We start from the raw sequence: 13,541 nt of genomic DNA, 5'->3' as shown, positions 1-13,541 counted from the left end.
TGGTTTTCAGGTTGTAAAGTCACAGCCACTGACTCCTTCTCCTGGGGTTTTGCTTCATTTACAATCAACTTCCAGTGTTTAAATATTTGTCATTTAAATGGTTTGCAGTAGGATTAGCTCTTACTTGACTAGTTTCAGATGGGATTATTTAGAAAAGGAAAAAAAAAAAAGGAGAAATATACTCCTAGTATGGCTCCACGTTCACCTGACACTGACCTAGTGCACCTACAGGTCCCTGGCAAGTGGAAAGAGGTGAGGGATGGTCTCACTCCTCCCCAGACAAAGCCCCTGCTCCAGCCCCATGTCACAACTACTTCCTTTGCAAAACCAACACAGCAGCCCCGCAGAGGCACTAGGCACGTGGGTGAGTCAACTAACCAAGCAGAAAACTAAACCCCCCTAAGCAAAGCACAGTCTGGGCATACCTTCTGCATGGGTTGTCACCGGCTCCCAGCCAAGGGCCAGGAGGGGACATGTGGGGCTGGGGAGAGGGGAGCCCCCCTCCAGGCTTCTCCACTGCAACCTCGAGGAGCCACCGTTCCTTTGGGAAGTCAAGAAGATGCTGCATTTCAGAAGCGAGCTAACTCATTCTTGCTGTTTTCCAGAGCATCTCTGAGCTGCCTAAGGAAGCTGTTCAACCTGAACCTTTCTTGTTGCAGCACAAACAAACTAGCCAGCTGCAACAAGGTCTTTTACCATCTCATACCAACATACTCTTTATGCCGGTCCCTCTGCTGCCTTCTACTCATCCAGGGCATGCATTCTCTGCTTCTTCCTCCTCTCTCTTCATTGGCTGCCCAACCCCTTAACAGAACCAGCCACAGCTGCACCTTATCTACATTGGATAACCCGCCACCCCTGAAGCCAGCCCACAGCTGTATGTTATCAATGATAATTAACCCAGCTTCGTTCTCCTACACTTTCTCAGTGGACCACATGAAGCAATAGGTAGATTTTCCAGCTCCCTTTATTCACACGGTTGTGTGCTGCAGCTACCTCCTTGATGGATGCAGCAGTTCAGTGTGAGGCAAATAGAGACTAAGACATGCTATTCATTACTGGTTTTTCCAAACCCAAGCCCTATGTTTGTGAACCTCTAAGACAAAACACCATTATTCTACAGCTGCTACTCCCCCACTCAGACAATCTGAAGCTAAATCTTGTGTTTCTATCACAGAGGTTTATCTCCATAGGCACCATCAATGGTGGTAAAGGTGGACTGGAAAGACACCCAGCCAAGCCACGGTGCACATGTCCAGGGTGAGAAAATACCAATTCCGTGGCTGTAATTTACTGCTAAGTCTCCACTTTTTTGCAAGGAAAAGGAATGACTATGAGTACTGATTTTTCTGTATCCACTAGTGACACTTTATGGGAGTGATAGAGTACCTTTTAAGCACTGATTTCCAATTTTTTTCATAAAAACTTCTGCATTGCAATACTTTTAAAAGCCATGGGGCATCTTTGAGCACCAAGGAGACCCTTGCCTTTATGTGACAGCAGACACCTTGGCAGGGACCCTTGGAGCGGTGAGAGAAGGGCTTCGTTGGGGAGCAGAGAGGTGTTTGGGAATGGGGTTTGGTTTAGGTGCTGACCCTGGGCCAGCACCGCCCTCCAGCAAGGTCCTGGGTCTCAGAGCCTAAAAGCAGCTCATTGTTCCACTTGTAAGCAGGTCCTTGTCTCAAGTGCCTTCTCCCCCTTCCCAGTTTCAGCATCCACATCTTGCAGAAATAGAAGTTTTAGTCAGGAAGAGCGGCAACACAGTTAGTAATTTAAAAGCCTTGGAAGCCTTTCCACCCGCTGGAGAACTTTTATGATCAGCTGCTGCCAATATTCAGCCTCAGAGACAGGCCCTCACCTCAGATCTTGCTGCAGACCTGTGTCCTTGACCGGCCACGGACTGCGGACTTGGAGCAGAAATACTGGAGGAAATCCCAGGCTGTATGTTAAGCACAGAATATCAGAGTAAATGCCCACCAGAGTGCCTTTTAACCATCGTCTGGCATGTGTATTCAATCCAAGACGGAGAACTTGGATGTGGCCTGCAGACTACCGAGGAGCAACTTGGCCCACACTCGGTGCATGGGAGCAGAATTTGGCCCAGAATGTTGAAATCTGCTTCTCAAAGTCAGCATGTGTTTTGGGGTGAAAGGAACCCAAAAAGGGCTTCAAAGGGAATCACAGCTGGAGGCTGCACGCAAAAAGGGAGGAGGCACATCTCCAGTGAGTCACCTCCTTCTGGAAGAGGGATGCTTGCTTGCAAGGCGTCTTCATTTCAAGCAAAGTCAGTCACTCCTGAGTCATGCCAAACCAACGCTACACGGCCAACCAGGCAGAGAAAAATGTTCACGCAGCCTTTCCCCAGCAGGGTGGGTGGCAAGCACCGTGTCGGGGCATGATGGCATCCATCTGCAGCCCCGGTCCCTTCTGGAGAGCGCTTCCTCCTTTCTGAATCCTAAAACCTGAAAGTGGATGGGAAAGAGGTGGAAAGGGGCCTGGAGTTCACACTGGAGTGGCTCAGCTCCCCAGGAGGGATGCGGTCGCTCCCCACATCCCCCTGCAGTGAGTCAGGGGCCTGGAGGACACCCAAACTGCACCGCCCTGGCTCTGCACGGCCGCCGAGGCCAAACCCCCGGCTGCGGGGAGCCTGCCAGCCCCAGCTCCTGTCAGCGGCAGTGATTTTTTCGGGGGGAGGGGGGGGGCTGCGAAGGGGGAGCATGGGAGGCAGGAGAGGAGGAGATGCATAGGGGGAGAGAGTAGAAAAGAAGATGTCTCCCAAGAAAGCCAGAAAAGCACCTGCACGTGCTACAGAAATAAACACTACTTTTTTTGTCCCTAATTTTGACACACATGAAAATAGACCCTTTTGCTGTGTCTGCAGATGGGTCTGGGGGGATCTCAGCACCTGCAAGGGGTGTGCCCAGGGCGGGCAGTCACCCCACAGAGACTCCTTTCACATCAGGATGGAGGCAAGAGGAGAGCTGCAGACATCCAGCCACTGCCCTTCCCACAGCCCCTGCAGACCCAACAGCCAAAAAGCCCCAGATACTGGGCAACTTGACCACCCCTAAGGGAAAGGCAGGATTCCTGCCCATGCCCACCTTGAAAAAATCTATTTCCTTTCACTGAAGCACCTTGTAGCTCACAAGGTTGCAGGCTTACCAGAATAACATAAATGGGAGGGACTGTTTCTGCATGGATTATAAAGAGAGAATACCTGTGTGCATGTTGGAGGAGAAAACATCCACTCAAGCTTACTTGCCCAGGAAAAGGACCCATGCGAAACCTATTATTTCAACCCACCATAACTTCCCTAAACTTGCTAGAGCCTTGCAGATGGGGAGAGACTCTCACATGGGGTCAGGCGTAGGAGCCTGGGGTCTTTTGAACATCACAACACAACAGCCGGTAACTTCAAGCATGAAGCTGGCACTTAAGTCACATCAGTTTTTTGTCCAGGTCGCTGAGGTTTCACAGTATGGAGTCAGCAGCTTTCTCAGCTCTGGTTAAAGCAAGTAGTGAGCTAAAGAGGAAAAAAAATAGCCTGAAGCCAAGTCTTTAAAAGCTGAAATGACTGTGGTTTATACATAATCCACTGCTAAAGCAGGTCTTGACTTTATTGAGCTGGCTCTCTAGTGCATGATCCTGTGTCAGCTGCCTCAAATTGCATCAGGTGGGAGCATCACACTGACTTGTTCACAATTTGGACTGTCGTTTAGTTTCCAAAGGAGCGAGCCGACAAGCCAGGTAGATTCAATCTCACTGTGTAGCAACAGCCTTGCGTCAATATTTGGATAGGTTTTGGGCAAGCTTCTGTTAAAAGCAGTTTATTTTTCCCAAAACTTTGTCCAGGTACTAAATATGCTAAAAGGGGCAAGACAGACAAGGCCTATCCATCGGCTTCTTTCCTCTGGATGAGTTACAGTGTTATTAACACTATAATCCATCTATCCGGCATATCTAAACATGGCACAGGACCCAATTTGCCAGTCTACCTTTGACCAGATCTACCATTTTCTGAACCTCCGTTTACCTACTGCTAGACGGAGGAGGAACAGTTTACTTCAGCTGGTAGGGTTCGGGGTCAAACTTCCTTTACACCAAGGAGTTAACCCCCAGAAGGGCTGGACACTGTACCCAACAACTTCAGCAAAACTTGGAAGCCATTAGCGATGCTTACCTGAATCTGCAGGGATTAGAGTGGATAGCTGCAGGATGCCAAAACAAAGGTATCTTTGCTCCCTTTGGGGATAATCAATGATCCTGGGGTCTTTTGTGGGTCTTCACACAGCCCAAAAGAAGATGGGGTCTCCCAGGTGAAAGAGGCAAGGTCCCATGGAGACTGCAGAGAGAAGCAGCAGAGAAACACCGACTGGATGAACATGTATACACACACATACCATATAAAGATATACTTTTTTCTCTACTACTCCTCTGGTTTCATGAAATTAGATCAAGGCATGAAACTGGGCTCTGCACATAGGCTAGCAAATCACTTAGCACATGAATTGCGGCCATCTGGAGATTTTACATCTTTTTTCCATTAGGAACAAGAGACTGTTGTAATTTGGAACTGAGATGAGCTGAGGGCATCAGTTTCCATGCAAATCCCTATGATATCAGCCTGATTGTAGGGAAAATAAAAGTTCAACAGCACAGCAGCTGGAGAAAAGCCAAAGAACAGGCAAAATGCAAGACTGAGCCCTTGTCTGAGCAAAGCTAAGAGACACCAGTTTTCCTGCCTTCTCCCCTTAGCATGGTCAGTTTGCAACCACACATCACTACCATATAGTAGTGTTCCTTCTTGATAAAAAGTCTACGTTTGTAAGGCTGGTGGGTCCATCACCTTACCATTTGGCTTTCACAAAAGCCAGGGAAAATTTGATATTTATCTTGAAAGTATTTGTTACAAGAGGCAAAAAGATACAATGGAACTGGGTTGGCTTTGGGAAATGGTCTGTAAACTGTAGAGGAAATCATCTGAAATGTTATCAGTGATTTCATACATATCTCAAATGCTCTTTTACATACAGATATAAAGCAGGAATCATGCTTTTGGGACGCCAGTTTCCAGTCTGTTAGCATGGTACTGCACACAAAGACACACCAGCTTGTGTAGCTCTGGCTCTGGAAGCTTTTCACCGAACTCCACTGCATGGCAGAAGCTGAGAAAGCAAACCATCACAGCCCAGAACCCTCAAAATCCCACCTGCTCTTTTGCTGAATCTAAGCTTCACTTCTGCTAACAAGTTTTCATTTTAAGGGCCATCACTGTCATATTTCAGGCCAAGCTTTTATATGTATGTATATATACACATATATCTGCATGCCAAACCCCCCCAAAAAAGGCTTTCCTTGAGGAACTGGATGAATTCAGAGGTTCCTCATTTTGGATACCATCATTGCCACACCAGCTGCTCACTCCTGGGTGGAAGAAGAGAAGCAGCCTGAGAAACAAGAGCTGCCTGAAAATTTTCCATCAAAAACTAGATGCATTTTTAGGGTGAAATGGAGGCACTCTGAAAGTGAAAATTCCTGCATAAAAAAATAGCTCAAGGAAGGTTCCCAGAAACGTTTGAGTGTTTTTATTCTCCCTCCCCTCCATTTCATGAGGTGCTAATGATGGCATGTCACAAGATAGCATAGAAGCTCAACTGTCCTATTGTACTCTATCAGCCAATACTCCAATTTAAAACACCTTTTTTTAATGTCAGGCTTTCATTACAGGGGAGCCAAGAGACATTTCAAAACAAAGATGCTATTCAAAATGCATAGGGAAGTTTGCCTCTTCGGCTTGGTAATGTAAAATTTATTTTTAGTCAAAAAGAAGTCAGTTTTTTGAAAAGGCAGTGAGAAAGCACAATTGGCAGATGCTGAGGTCAGCTTCTTATTTAGCCAGCTGCGAGGACTTGGACAGAGTGGCAGATGGCCCAGCCATCACTGGGAGAAAAGCTTGTTTTAGTCTTAAACACAAGCCTATAGACTCTGGAAATTAAAATGTAAGCCATTGTGGATGCATCATATTAAAGAAATACTAATATAGGTCTGACATTTTAAATATTTAAATAGGCAAGATTGGCCACAGTTTTGGTACATGTTCCTTTCCCCTCCTTCCCCATCCTTAATAGGGATAAACAAAGCAGCCCATACACCCAGGGCCCATCCTCTGCCGTTTAGCTACTTAATCATGAAGAAAAGAGAAAAAAAACCCCACCCAACAACAGACAGTTAATTCCAATAACTTGGTGTCAGTGCTCTTAATTGTAGAAGTCTGTGTGGGAGAAAATCCTTCCAAGGATGCAGACTGAGCTGTTGTTACTGCTGGATTTTTTTTTTTTCTTAAGGGGTAAGGAAAATATGGAGCCCAATGAGGGTAAAATCTGGCTGTCTTTAGGTGCACATTTAAGGTGACTATGTCTCACAATAGGAGAATTTAATGATCTAAGGAGAAAAATTGTTTTTTTTCTTGCCACGCAGTTCTTTTGGATATTTTCTTTTGCCAATTTCTTTGTGTCCCATGTGAGTTTACAAAATCAGTTCCTACAGCCCCACACGCTCACACTCTGCTCAGGATCATGAGAGTCCTATTCCCTCTCCAGACCATGGGCAATGCTTTGACATTCATCCTCAGGCTGGAGGGGTGGCTACATTTTAGCATAAGCATTTCACAAAGATAGCCACTCTGAGATCTTTGGGGAAACATGATTTTATGGTGCTCCAGCAAGGCATTTCACCCGAGAGCAAAGCAGAACTAAAATGTGCTGCTAAACACAGATGCTGAACAGAGATGATTTCACACTTCACCCCAGAAAACAAAGAAGGTAGTGTTATTGCTGCCAACAATTAGTTTTTCCAGAACTGAGTCTTCTTTTAAGAAGTTACCTATTCTAGTAAGGTGAGGCCACATGCATGTCTGTGAAATGAAATATCTGAGGGCACCGGGATATTGAAACAGAATTTTCTGGTCTCATCCTCTTCTAGCAACGCTGGTGACCAGCTGAAGCTGAAGATGGTCTTTGCTGGATCCGAAGGAATGTCCCCTCAGCAGCCAGCTTGCAGGTCAGTTTTGGGACGAAACTGAAAAAGAACAACATGGGCCAGCATTTCTCAAAGACCCACAATTAACATTTATCAAGAGCTGGAAAGACTCCTCAGGTCAAAGAAGCCATCCAGGCATCTGCCCATATGGACTGTAAGAACTCTGGCCTTGTGGACACAACAACAGTAAAAAACCTCCAGGGAAGAACAGCTCAGAGAGCTCAGAGTTCCCCAGGGCAGCACAACACGTGTCTGTAACCCACACCGAGCGCCGCAGAGCAAGGAAGGATGCAAAAGCATCCTTGAGAGAGTTTGCCAGCACCAGCAGAGCCCTCAGACAGCAGCTACCAGGAGGACCAGGAGGTACAGAAAAGCTACATCAAGCAGAAAAGCTACAACAAAAGGTGAGTTTAGAAGCACCTGTGATTTATGTTTAAACTGACATGCAGCAGGCCAAAATGGTACTGAAAATGATACCAGCACTGAAGGCAGTAAAATGTAAACAGAATTCAGGGTACATATGGATCAGCTTACACCCATCAGTGTACATTCAAAATAAGCATATAGGAGAATATTCAGCTGACACATGAGAGAATTTGGTGCGTATTAAAGTGGAGATGGTACTCTGACCTGTGAAAATGAACAGAAGTGTGAGCAATGGCTCCAACCAGCTCTGTGAAAAGCCAGAAACACTTAGAGTAACGCATGCCAAAAACATTACTTCCCCGAAGTGCAACAAACATGTTTTACGTGTGAGGTTAAACTCAGCAAGCAGTGCAAGAAGGTGGCTGAGAGGTTGGGACCGTGCCACCACAGCCCTCACTGAAGAGAGCTCATCACAAGGACTCTTTGCAACCAGTTTTGCTCTGATAAATCCTGCCAGAGGTGCTTGGGAAATTAGAAAAGCTGCCAAGAAGCTCTGTGTGCTTCCCACATGGACATGTTTCTTTAGAAAGCAGGTGAAAAAGAGAAAGCATCTCTCTTCCAGGAGAGATGCTGGGAACGAGACAACTTGTCAGCTCAGGGGCTGGGCAATGCCAGGCAACCATGCCATGGACCAGCCTTTGGATGAAGCGATCACGGTCACTTCATAGAGGAGTCATAGAGTCATGGAAGAATCACAGTGTCATGAGTCACAGAAGAGTCAGCAGAAATGTTACAAAGCCAGGGTTATGCCTCACCAAAATAACATTTTTCAGGCCAGCTATCAAATTCTGCTACCCACAAACCTCAGAGCTGGGTTTGGTGAAGCTGATGGGATCCTTAACATCAATCATGGGTAAATCACCAGCAAATACAGTTTAATTTACACATAGACTTTAAAGTATTGACAAGTTGGAGTGGCCACTGGATGTATATTCTGTGGCACAAGTTCTGTGATGGCGAAACCTTGCATTTTTGTCAAGTACCTGAAACAAAGCACACATAACCAGACATGCCAAGATTTCCTCCCTCTAACTCAAGAGCCAAGCGCAAAACTAAAGCTTTTCTCATCAGCATGCAAGAACATTAATTAAAAGTCCTACAGTTAAAACACACCACAGAGTTACAGTTAAAACAGAGGAAACAGAAAACTACATAAGCCCGGAGAGAAAGTGTGAAATGTGATCTCAGAAAACCCTTATACATAAAGCCCCTTTCTTATTTTACTGCTTATTTCAGTGCTCGCCGCCGCTTTAGCACAGCCAAGGTGCGTGCGGGGCGGCAGCTCAGCCAGACATGCTGGTAAGGGGCAGCAGCAGGGCCACCCCACGGCCCCACTCAGCCGTGAAGGAGGGATGTGAGGAGGGAGCTGCTGACCCTCATTACACAGCAAGGCACCAGTGCTGCTGGGGAAGGCCAGAGTCCAGGAAACAAGAGTCTAAAGGCTTGTTACGTGTGCATAATATTTACTCCTACACTTTCCCTATGGCTCTACAGCGTACGAGGACGGGGCCAGCTAGGATACAGGAGATTTAAAATCCTGGAGAGACAAGCAGGGTCTCATTAGCTTGGCTCTTGCTCTGCCTCCTTTCTGCTTCCGAGGCTACAGCAAAGAGGCTTATGTCTCTCGCAGCACTTTCCCACACAAGACCATGTGAACATTAAGGTGCAAAAGGGGGTGAAGGAGGAAAAGAAGTCTGTAACCTCTGGCTGTGCCTCTCTCCTTTCCTCCTGCCTTTCTGGAGATGGACTGGCTGCCAGGCAAGTTGCAATGCTCGTCTTTTGGCCCAATTTGAGAAGGGGGCACTGGAAGGAGGGGTTTTGCCAAGTACAAAAGAAAGTAGAGGGAAGAGAAGAGCTTGTGGAAAGCATTTTGTGTTAAGAGGTACCTTGCATGGTTGGTGAAGATGTGAAGAACCACATGGTCCCTGATGAAATGCATTACTGGAAACACCGAGCAAGGGTATTAATGTTTTTTGGACAAGTTTCTGGGAACTCCGTAACCCACCCCCCCACCCCACCCCACCCCCCGCAATCAACAGGGCTGAAGTTACCTAGTAGCAAGCCCAGAAAAAAACCATCAAATTTCTTCACTTAATTTTGTTCACAGAGGGCTCAGGAATGCCAGAGACACTGGCTAGGGGCCAGGCATTTCCTACAAGATTATTTAAAGCTGCAGAAGCACCACGAGCAAGAGGCCCTAATCCTAAACTGCAGGCTTCAGACCACCGACACTACCAGCTTCCCTGGGCCAAGCCACTGGGCAAGGGCCACACTTTTCCTGTCTCCCACAAAGTTAGGGTTGCCGCATGCTGCAGAAAGCTGCCTTGTGCTTTAAAACAGTGTTTATCAGAGCATGCAAAGAGCTTTGAGACAGCCGATGTGTAGCTGCTAATGTGTAATAACTACTGTTGTATTAGCATCGTGTTGTACCAGCTGTCAACAAAATAAATGATCTGGGCTATTTGGAGACAGAGCGCTGAGCTGTTCTGTTTGGCCTCTAAGAAAAACACATTGTGTTTCGCATCATAAATTCTATGCATAAACAAACATAAAGCTACTGCTCATAAATCAGTTTTCCAAGAGCATAAAGCTAGTAAACTATAGACAGCCTTAAGAACCAGCCTATGAAGACAGATTGCCAAGATTAGAGCTTAACACTGTGCTAGACCCCACTGAAATCACAGCTTGAAAGTGAGAAATATTTGCGGGTATAAGCTCGTAGCACAACCCTGCTGCCAAGACACAGGAGTTCCCCGCAGCATCTCATGTGGGCTCAGCGCCCAGGCTGTGGTCCCAGCGCTTACCCGCACAGCCCAGCGGTGCCACACCAGCAGCATTACCCTGCCCAGCACCGTGAGGATGACAGATGTCCCCAGTCACAGGGCTGAAGCAAGCTGCCGTGCTTGCACCATGTGATGCAAAGCCCCCAAAACAGATAACCCTGGCCAGCTGGGTAGCTTTACCTCTGCTTCTTCAGCCCCACAAACTGTTACACTCTAAGCCCAGTCATAGGCCGTTGTTTTTTTTAACACACACACTTTTTTTTAATGCAAGTCAGTCATTAAGAAGCTCAAGTGAAAAATCTGTTTATCCATAGTCTTTTACAATATTTGCTGTAGCAAAGGAACATCATTAGGGGGTACTTCAGCCTCCCTCTCCTTGTAATGGCTGTTGAAGGAGCTAAGGGCACATCCTAACTAACTACAGTGGTTTATGTAAGTGCACAAGTCAGGTGGGATTGGTCCTGCCTGATTTGATACGCTAACAGGATTTGGTTTTCTTCTTGGAAATGTGAAGACTGCATAATACACCAAAATACTGTGATTTGGGTATTTTTGAGACAAAGGAAACGTTCTTAATTAGAAATACCGGTCTGAAATATATTATAAACAGAACAGAAGGATGGCAGTCAGGATTACAGCCGTGCGCTATGGAGAAGGCAACACTCACTTACAGCTTGAAGCCCATTTAAGCATCCCCAAGCCTCCTGGAGAAGCCAGGGAGCTCTCATGCCTTGGGAAAATGGAGGCACAGACCTCTAGTCTGGTTTTTAAAAGCTGAACCGATGAATATTTCGGTTTCCAAAGCATAGACATAAAAGAGCAAAAGCAACCAAAGAATTAGCGTCCCTTTGTATTGACTGGCCTGTTTTAATCCCACAGGCCAATCTACAGCATTTAACTGATAGTTTCAAATCTGTAAGAAAGAAAAGGACCTTGAAAAGATCTGGTTTACAACTCTAAGCCAATGAAATACAGCAGCCAGGATCATCTTACATTATTGTAAAGTTATTTAGACAGCTAGAGCTGTTAGCCAGGCTGCAATGAAGTCAGTAACATGGAAAGTAACATAGAAAACAGGAGTTATCCCCACTGAGAATATGGAGTTCACGCTCTTAGTATTTAGAGCTGGATTTAGTTCAAGAGCTGCTGCGGTCGTATTGGCTTTACGATACTCGCTTTGCGTCCAAACATTGCAGCGTTAGAAGTTTCTCTCCGACAGTCTAGCAGGTGTCATGTCTAGCACATTCAGGCACCTTCACATAAATGAAATCTCATGTATGATGGGCTTTAGTGTGGTGCAAATACCTCTTGGACAGTCAACCAGGTCCATCTGAGCTGAATACCATTTGGAGATGAACTCCATCAGAGTTCCTCTACAGAGACCCACACTGGGTGGACCTTTCCCACTGGTGAATTCTTTTCACTCCATGCAGGGTATGAAGCAACTGGACAATGATCTAAAAGCAACAATTAATGATACAAAGTGAAAAAAATCCATGTGTACAGCCATGAATGTTTCCCAGCAGGCAGAAGGGCTCAGCGTGGGCTTCCTCTTTGCAAGCACCCACCACTGAAACCAAGGCTTAAATGAATATGTGAAGCTCTGAACACGGTTTCTCCTCCCCTCTCTGACCTTTCACATTAGGCAACTCTTCTGAAAATCAGTTCCACACCCAGTGTTTATTGCAAAGCAAATCCAGTAACAAAGGAGGGCAGAAGGCACTGGGACAACAGGCTGTAGGACACAGAATGGGCTGAGTCATCCCTATAAGCAAGCTCCGTCGCGGCCAACACAACTGTTTTTTTCCTCTCTCCCAAAACCTCACCTGTCACTCAGTGCATCAACAGTGGCTGCAGATACACATGCAGACAGGAAAAAAAGAAGAAAAAAAAAGTTCCCTCCTTTGGCTCTTCTCTTTCTCTTACTAAGGGCTCAGAAAAATGAGCACGTTGCCAAGCTTAATGAGTTACCACGTATCAGCTAGGCCTGGATGATGGCACTGAGGACACACACAGTCAATAGCAAACCCAAGATAAGACACATTAGCTCAAGCCTCAGCGTTGGACGTTTAAACTAATCCATTTAGCCTTGAATATGCAGTAGGTAAAGCGCATACGTGCAAATAATTGTTGCGCCTCACCTCACACAGGTTAAGCTGTGGCAATACATCTGCTTAGACTAAGCTCCTCATTTCCATTTCTGGATACGTGGCATTGGCAGAACAGGGTCGAGACTCTTCTGAGTCCAAATTCAGCATCACAGCACAAGAGGGAGGTCAAAACAGGGATTAAAAATTCAGGCTGGTCCATAAGGACAGCGCAGTTTCCAGCAGCGCTCACTGGGGATAAAGTATCACAGGAACTTTTCTCAGCAATGCATTTTTCAATGCCATATGTAATTATATTATGAGCTTAAGTCATAGGCGTACTCCAGCAAAATGACATCTACATTAGTGCCTTCCTTCTGACACAGCAAGATGTTCAAAATTGAGCATAACAAACTGGAGGGAATTCAGATCAACAGCTCCCCATAAGACACTCCCAGATTTTTCAGCCGATGATATCCAGAATTGCTATATAAGCAAGCAGAAGTCTCCACCTGTTCACGCATAAGTAAGATTAAAAAACCCAAACAGATGGTGGCTTAATCCCCAGCTCCATCCCCAACTGATGTTACACAAAATGAGGAACACGCCTTGCTCTGAACCTTTGCAGAAAAAAAAAATCTTCAAAACCAGGAGTCTGCAGGGACAAAGTATTGCCATTCCAAAGTACTGTACTAATTTGGTGATTTCACTCTATAAAGGGAAGCATTCAACTTTAAATACTGATCATAGATCCCGAGTGTTCAACAGGATTGAGCAACAACTGAATATGCAGAAGGGAAGTGGAAAACTCATGCCCAATGCTTCAAACAATCTGACCTAAGGAACGGAAGAGCTAAGTATTGTCCATCTCCCCCCATCACACAATTGCTTGAGGTGGCCTCCTCTGAAACTCATGGCTTAACACACACTTACTTGGGGTATTCTGTCTTCAGGATGTCTTCATCCACCCTTCGCCACCACTCCATCATTCATGCTACCAAAGAGCATTAAAATGTAGAAAACCAGCAAAACCTGCTGCTGCTACTTGAGCAGCTTTAAAACCATGCTTTATGCTAATGATGCTTCTTTTAAAAAAAAAGAGCACAGGCTTGTCTCTGCTGTCCTGGTTCCTGTTCCCATCCCCTCGGCTCCTGATGAAAAGGACAGTGCCTCCTCTTCCCCATGTGACAGCAAGTCCTACAACAGC

This window comes from Falco peregrinus, chromosome 4 (assembly GCF_023634155.1).
Source record: "Falco peregrinus isolate bFalPer1 chromosome 4, bFalPer1.pri, whole genome shotgun sequence".
Taxonomy (NCBI): domain Eukaryota; kingdom Metazoa; phylum Chordata; class Aves; order Falconiformes; family Falconidae; genus Falco; species Falco peregrinus.
This window is presented reverse-complemented; position numbering follows the sequence as displayed.